Below are 7,500 nucleotides of genomic sequence, written 5' to 3'. Positions count from 1 at the left end.
TTTCGACATCCACCATTGCGCAGATAAGGCACCAACACCCACACATGTCCTATACAACGGTGCACCCAACATCACAATAGTACCTCCTGTCACAGCGCACAAACAATGACATGAGTCAAAGACACAGGTCTGACACAAGCATAGAATTGGAGCGCCGCCTCTAATAAGCCAAAGGTGCATCCTGACGTGACAAATCTCATCATGTCACAAGCATTCACTTACTATAATCACTATCAACGAACCTGCCGCCCCGCCCCCCCCCCCCCCCCACACTTTCCTTACAACAACGTGTAACCTAACCTAACCCATGTTGTACCTTAACCTAACCCATGTTGTACCTTAACCTAACCCATGTTGTGCCTTAACCTAACCCATGTTGTGCCTTAACCTAACCCATGTTGTCCCCTAACCTAACCCAAGTTGTCCCCTAACCTAACCCATGTTGTCCCTTAACCTAACCCATGTTGTGCCTTAACCTAACCCATGTTGTGCCTTAACCTAACCCATGTTGTCCCCTAACCTAACCCATGTTGTCCCCTAACCTAACCCATGTTGTGCCTTAACCTAACCCATGTTGTCCCCTAACCTAACCCATGTTGTGCCTTAACCTAACCCATGTTGTCCCCTAACCTAACCCATGTTGTCCCCTAACCTAACCCATGTTGTCCCCTAACCTAACCCATGTTGTGCCTTAACCTAACCCATGTTGTGCCTTAACCTAACCCATGTTGTCCCCTAACCTAACCCAAGTTGTCCCCTAACCTAACCCATGTTGTCCCCTAACCTAACCCATGTTGTGCCTTAACCTAACCCATGTTGTGCCTTAACCTAACCCATGTTGTGCCTTAACCTAACCCATGTTGTCCCCTAACCTAACCCATGTTGTCCCCTAACCTAACCCATGTTGTGCCTTAACCTAACCCATGTTGTCCCCTAACCTAACCCATGTTGTGCCTTAACCTAACCCATGTTGTCCCCTAACCTAACCCATGTTGTCCCCTAACCTAACCCATGTTGTCCCCTAACCTAACCCATGTTGTGCCTTAACCTAACCCATGTTGTGCCTTAACCTAACCCATGTTGTCCCCTAACCTAACCCATGTTGTCCCCTAACCTAACCCATGTTGTCCCCTAACCTAACCCATGTTGTCCCCTAACCTAACCCATGTTGTCCCCTAACCTAACCCATGTTGTCCCCTAACCTAACCCATGTTGTCCCCTAACCTAACCCATGTTGTCCCCTAACCTAACCCATGTTGTCCCCTAACCTAACCCATGTTGTCCCCTAACCTAACCCATGTTGTGCCCTAACCTAACCCATGTTGTGCCCTAACCTAACCCATGTTGTGCCCTAACCTAACCCATGTTGTGCCTTAACCTAACCCATGTTGTGCCTTAACCTAACCCATGTTGTCCCCTAACCTAACCCAAGTTGTCCCCTAACCTAACCCATGTTGTCCCCTAACCTAACCCATGTTGTGCCTTAACCTAACCCATGTTGTGCCTTAACCTAACCCATGTTGTGCCTTAACCTAACCCATGTTGTCCCCTAACCTAACCCATGTTGTCCCCTAACCTAACCCATGTTGTGCCTTAACCTAACCCATGTTGTCCCCTAACCTAACCCATGTTGTGCCTTAACCTAACCCATGTTGTCCCCTAACCTAACCCATGTTGTCCCCTAACCTAACCCATGTTGTCCCCTAACCTAACCCATGTTGTGCCTTAACCTAACCATGTTGTGCCTTAACCTAACCCATGTTGTGCCGTAACCTAACCCATGTTGTGCCTAACCTAACCCATGTTGTGCCTTAACCTAACCCATGTTGTGCCTTAACCTAACCCATGTTGTGCCTTAACCTAACCCATGTTGTGCCTTAACCTAACCCACGTTGTCCCCTAACGTAACCCACGTTGTCCCCTAACGTAACCCACGTTGTCCCCTAACGTAACCCACGTTGTCCCCTAACGTAACCCACGTTGTCCCCTAACGTAACCCACGTTGTCCCTAACGTAACCCACGTTGTCCCCTAACGTAACCCACGTTGTCGCCTATCGTAACCCACGTTGTCGCCTAAACCTGCTCTGTAATTGTTATACGACTCGTTCAATTAGTGTAGTGTTGCCACCCGCAACCCTCGCAATATAGTTCGCTACTCGCACTGCCCGCCTCCCCTGTGTATCGCTTCATGTTAAACACCTTGCAAGTCTTGCTGACTTTCCACATGCTCCTGCTGTACACTGTAATGTGGATGGCAGCAGGGCGTACATGCCGCCCCCCCCCCCCCCCACCTCTCCCCACGTCCCCACCTTGCCCCCTGCCTTCGCAAGGTGGTTGGTGACAAGTTTGCATGTTCAATGCCCTTCGCATGCGACGTACGCAGGCTACGTTGTGGTGCGGCCTGTGTCAACTGTCCGCTGATGTCGTACGCGTGAACCACAATCTGTACTGCACATTCGTCCTTATGTACTGAATGATACATCGTGGCACATGTGTGACCGTACAACGACTGCGCCCAAAAACGGCGGACCATACAGTGCAAAATTTGTGCACGCAGCTACGTGTCGTCTCCCTATGAGAGCTGGATTGCAGTGTGGTACGCCATAGAGACGTGTGGGAGGAACGGACGCCGTGGATGGCGATCAGCATGAGCTGTCTGTTGATGTATTCGGACCTAGTCGTCTCTCCTCACACACCGTGATGGCATGGTGCAGCGCGTTCCATATCTGCGACATGCTACAGAAGCCGGTTGACAGTCGTTCGAGCAATGGACATCGCATACGTACGGGGGCCACCTTCCACGTATTGTCTAGGCGTGCACATTTTGTTGCGTGTATGTGGGCAGACGTAGTGTGGCGTGACACCTGACACAGGCATGCAATAATGGTTGAAGTTGCAAATGGCGATGGACGCCTACGTTTTCTGGTGAAGTTACGCAAATGAAGAAATGGTAACCCGTTGTGGTGCGGTTGTTCTCGCTAGGGGTGAATCGGTGATGGCGACGATAGGTTGAGGTACTAACCGGTTGTTCCAGCGATACCCACCATGCCGACGAAACTGAACGGCATCTGGTGTGAAGCGATACGCGGCGGTGGCTGGGTGGGACCGTCCCCGGCCGGTGAGGGGCGCCTCCCGGCGTGCTGGCCGCGCGGTGCGTGGGCGCACGCGCTACAGCCGGCTGGTGGGGGCGGCCAGTGGCAGGCGCGCCGGCCGACGGACGCGGCAGGCGTCGCAGCTGCGCGCCGGCGCACCCTGCGCGCGGCGCCGTGCGGCCAAAGTAGGTCCTCGCGGCCCGGTGCGAAGCGCGGTGGACATCTGCAGTGTGCTGGTCCGATTGAGGACTGTGTGCGTTGAGGATGCGCCGCCGCCCGGCGCTCGGCGCCGCGACGCCGTCTGCTGCTCGGTCGCCCCAGCGGTTCTCGCTGGTGGTTTGTATCGCAGCTGTGCGGATGTGTTGGCGTGTGCGCTGTGCTGGGAGAGTTCGCTTCGGCACCCAAGTGGGGCTTTTGTCCTTCTGTGGGCGCTGGCGTTGGAGGCTGGCCGGTCACCGTAGGTGGCGCGTGTTGTCTCCCGCCGGCAATGCCACGACAGCACGCTCCCGGGCCTCTGTCGGCAGCGGCAAGCTCAGTTGGGAGCACGGGTGGTCGCACCGAAAGCGTCTACTCGCCTAACTCCGGGCGATTGCGCCTCTCTCGAACCCGACCAAGTACTTGGGACGGCGCTGCGCGCCGCCGGGACCTGAGAGGGTTTCGAGGTGTATTGTGCAGGGGAGCTCAGCCTCCTCCTGTTTGCAGAATGATTGAGCGGACGCTTGCGTGTTCGCGCGGGCCCCCGGGACACACTCCCGGGCGGCCGGCTGCTCAGCTCTAGTTGACGCAGCTCCCTGGTTGATCCTGCCAGTAGTCATATGCTTGTCTCAAAGATTAAGCCATGCATGTCTCAGTACAAGCCGCATTAAGGTGAAACCGCGAATGGCTCATTAAATCAGTTATGGTTCCTTAGATCGTACCCACGTTACTTGGATAACTGTGGTAATTCTAGAGCTAATACATGCAAACAGAGTCCCGACCAGAGATGGAAGGGACGCTTTTATTAGATCAAAACCAATCGGTCGGCTCGTCCGGTCCGTTTGCCTGGTGACTCTGAATAACTTTGGGCTGATCGCACGGTCCTCGTACCGGCGACGCATCTTTCAAATGTCTGCCTTATCAACTGTCGATGGTAGGTTCTGCGCCTACCATGGTTGTAACGGGTAACGGGGAATCAGGGTTCGATTCCGGAGAGGGAGCCTGAGAAACGGCTACCACATCCAAGGAAGGCAGCAGGCGCGCAAATTACCCACTCCCGGCACGGGGAGGTAGTGACGAAAAATAACGATACGGGACTCATCCGAGGCCCCGTAATCGGAATGAGTACACTTTAAATCCTTTAACGAGTATCTATTGGAGGGCAAGTCTGGTGCCAGCAGCCGCGGTAATTCCAGCTCCAATAGCGTATATTAAAGTTGTTGCGGTTAAAAAGCTCGTAGTTGGATTTGTGTCCCACGCTGTTGGTTCACCGCCCGTCGGTGTTTAACTGGCATGTATCGTGGGACGTCCTGCCGGTGGGGCGAGCCGAAGGCGTGCGACCGCCCCGTGCGTGCTCGTGCGTCCCGAGGCGGGACCCCGTTGAAATCCTACCAGGGTGCTCTTTATTGAGTGTCTCGGTGGGCCGGCACGTTTACTTTGAACAAATTAGAGTGCTTAAAGCAGGCAAGCCCGCCTGAATACTGTGTGCATGGAATAATGGAATAGGACCTCGGTTCTATTTTGTTGGTTTTCGGAACCCGAGGTAATGATTAATAGGGACAGGCGGGGGCATTCGTATTGCGACGTTAGAGGTGAAATTCTTGGATCGTCGCAAGACGAACAGAAGCGAAAGCATTTGCCAAGTATGTTTTCATTAATCAAGAACGAAAGTTAGAGGTTCGAAGGCGATCAGATACCGCCCTAGTTCTAACCATAAACGATGCCAGCCAGCGATCCGCCGCAGTTCCTCCGATGACTCGGCGGGCAGCCTCCGGGAAACCAAAGCTTTTGGGTTCCGGGGAAGTATGGTTGCAAAGCTGAAACTTAAAGGAATTGACGGAAGGGCACCACCAGGAGTGGAGCCTGCGGCTTAATTTGACTCAACACGGGAAACCTCACCAGGCCCGGACACCGGAAGGATTGACAGATTGATAGCTCTTTCTTGATTCGGTGGGTGGTGGTGCATGGCCGTTCTTAGTTGGTGGAGCGATTTGTCTGGTTAATTCGATAACGAACGAGACTCTAGCCTGCTAACTAGTCGCGTGACATCCTTCGTGCTGTCAGCGATTACTTTTCTTCTTAGAGGGACAGGCGGCTTCTAGCCGCACGAGATTGAGCAATAACAGGTCTGTGATGCCCTTAGATGTTCTGGGCCGCACGCGCGCTACACTGAAGGAATCAGCGTGTCTTCCTAGGCCGAAAGGTCGGGGTAACCCGCTGAACCTCCTTCGTGCTAGGGATTGGGGCTTGCAATTGTTCCCCATGAACGAGGAATTCCCAGTAAGCGCGAGTCATAAGCTCGCGTTGATTACGTCCCTGCCCTTTGTACACACCGCCCGTCGCTACTACCGATTGAATGATTTAGTGAGGTCTTCGGACTGGTACGCGGCATTGACTCTGTCGTTGCCGATGCTACCGGAAAGATGACCAAACTTGATCATTTAGAGGAAGTAAAGTCGTAACAAGGTTTCCGTAGGTGAACCTGCGGAAGGATCAATACCGACTAGACTGCATGTCTTTCGATGTGCGTGTCGTGTCGCGCAACACGCTACCTGTACGGCTCGCAGTAGCCGTGCGCCGCGTGCGGAACCACGCGTGCCTCTCAAAACTAGCGGCAATGTTGTGTGGTACGAGCGCTGAAGCGCTGGAGCGGCTGGCCTGCGGCACCTGGCGCCTGGCGCCGGTTTTGAATGACTTTCGCCCGAGTGCCTGTCCGCTCCGGTGTGGAGCCGTACGACGCCCGTCGGCCGTGAGGCCGTTGGACACAGAACGCTGGAACAGGGGCCGCCACACGCCTCACTCCCGCCTATGCGACCGTCTCGAAAGAGACGGCGGAAACTTGAGAAAAGATCACCCAGGACGGTGGATCACTCGGCTCGTGGGTCGATGAAGAACGCAGCAAATTGCGCGTCGACATGTGAACTGCAGGACACATGAACATCGACGTTTCGAACGCACATTGCGGTCCATGGATTCCGTTCCCGGCCACGTCTGGCTGAGGGTCGGCTACGTATACTGAAGCGCGCGGCGTTTGCCCCCGCTTCGCAGACCTGGGAGTGTCGCGGCCGCCTGTGGGGCGGCCGCGTCTCCTCAAACGTGCGATGCGCGCCCGTCGCCTGGCGGTTCGCATACCGGTACTTTCTCGGTAGCGTGCACAGCCGGCTGGCGGTGTGGCGTGCGACACCTCGTACAACGACCTCAGAGCAGGCGAGACTACCCGCTGAATTTAAGCATATTACTAAGCGGAGGAAAAGAAACTAACAAGGATTCCCCCAGTAGCGGCGAGCGAACAGGGAAGAGTCCAGCACCGAACCCGCAGGCTGCCGCCTGTCGTGGCATGTGGTGTTTGGGAGGGTCCACTACCCCGACGCCTCGCGCCGAGCCCAAGTCCAACTTGAATGAGGCACGGCCCGTAGAGGGTGCCAGGCCCGTAGCGGCCGGTGCGAGCGTCGGCGGGACCTCTCCTTCGAGTCGGGTTGCTTGAGAGTGCAGCTCCAAGTGGGTGGTAAACTCCATCTGAGACTAAATATGACCACGAGACCGATAGCGAACAAGTACCGTGAGGGAAAGTTGAAAGAACTTTGAAGAGAGAGTTCAAAAGTACGTGAAACCGTTCTGGGTAAACGTGAGAAGTCCGAAAGGTCGAACGGGTGAGATTCACGCCCATCCGGCCACTGCCTCCGCCCTCGGCAGATGGGGCCGGCCGCCCGCGCGGAGCAATCCGCGGCGGGGTCGTGTCCGGTTGCCTTTCCACTCGCCGCGGGGTGGGGCCGTTCCGGTGTGCGGTGGGCCGCACTTCTCCCCTAGTAGGACGTCGCGACCCGCTGGGTGCCGGCCTACGGCCCCGGGTGCGCAGCCTGTCCTTCCGCGGGCCTCGGTTCGCGTCTGTTGGGCAGAGCCCGGTGTCCTGGCTGGCTGCCCGGCGGTATATCTGGAGGAGTCGATTCGCCCCTTTGGCGCTCGGGCTCCCGGCAAGCGCGCGCGGTTCTTCCCGGATGACGGACCTACCTGGCCCGGCCCGGACCCGCGCCGCTGTTGGCTCGGGATGCTCTCGGGCGGAATAATCGCTCCCGTCAGCGGCGCTTCAGCTTTGGACAATTTCACGACCCGTCTTGAAACACGGACCAAGGAGTCTAACATGTGCGCGAGTCATTGGGCTGTACGAAACCTAAAGGCGTAATGAAGTGAAGGTCTCGCCTTGCGCGGGCCGAG

At 55.7% G+C, this 7,500-nt stretch overlaps 2 non-coding genes and 1 pseudogene across 2 annotated transcripts; all 3 read left to right on the top strand.

Annotated features, from left to right (window-relative positions):
• The first annotated feature begins 3,881 nt into the window (after window positions 1-3,881).
• Window positions 3,882-5,787, top strand: LOC124744525. The gene has a single exon (XR_007010807.1). It is a non-coding gene; the product is annotated as a small subunit ribosomal RNA (ribosomal RNA).
• A 352-nt stretch (window positions 5,788-6,139) lies between these two features.
• On the top strand, window positions 6,140-6,293 carry LOC124744533. The gene has a single exon (XR_007010810.1). It is a non-coding gene; the product is annotated as a 5.8S ribosomal RNA (ribosomal RNA).
• Window positions 6,294-6,481: 188 nt separating this feature from the next.
• The window catches only part of LOC124744529, a 4,217-nt pseudogene continuing 3,198 nt past the window's right edge, over window positions 6,482-7,500 (top strand).

This window comes from Schistocerca piceifrons, unplaced genomic scaffold (assembly GCF_021461385.2).
Source record: "Schistocerca piceifrons isolate TAMUIC-IGC-003096 unplaced genomic scaffold, iqSchPice1.1 HiC_scaffold_297, whole genome shotgun sequence".
Lineage (NCBI taxonomy): Eukaryota > Metazoa > Arthropoda > Insecta > Orthoptera > Acrididae > Schistocerca > Schistocerca piceifrons.
This window is presented reverse-complemented; position numbering and strand designations above follow the sequence as displayed.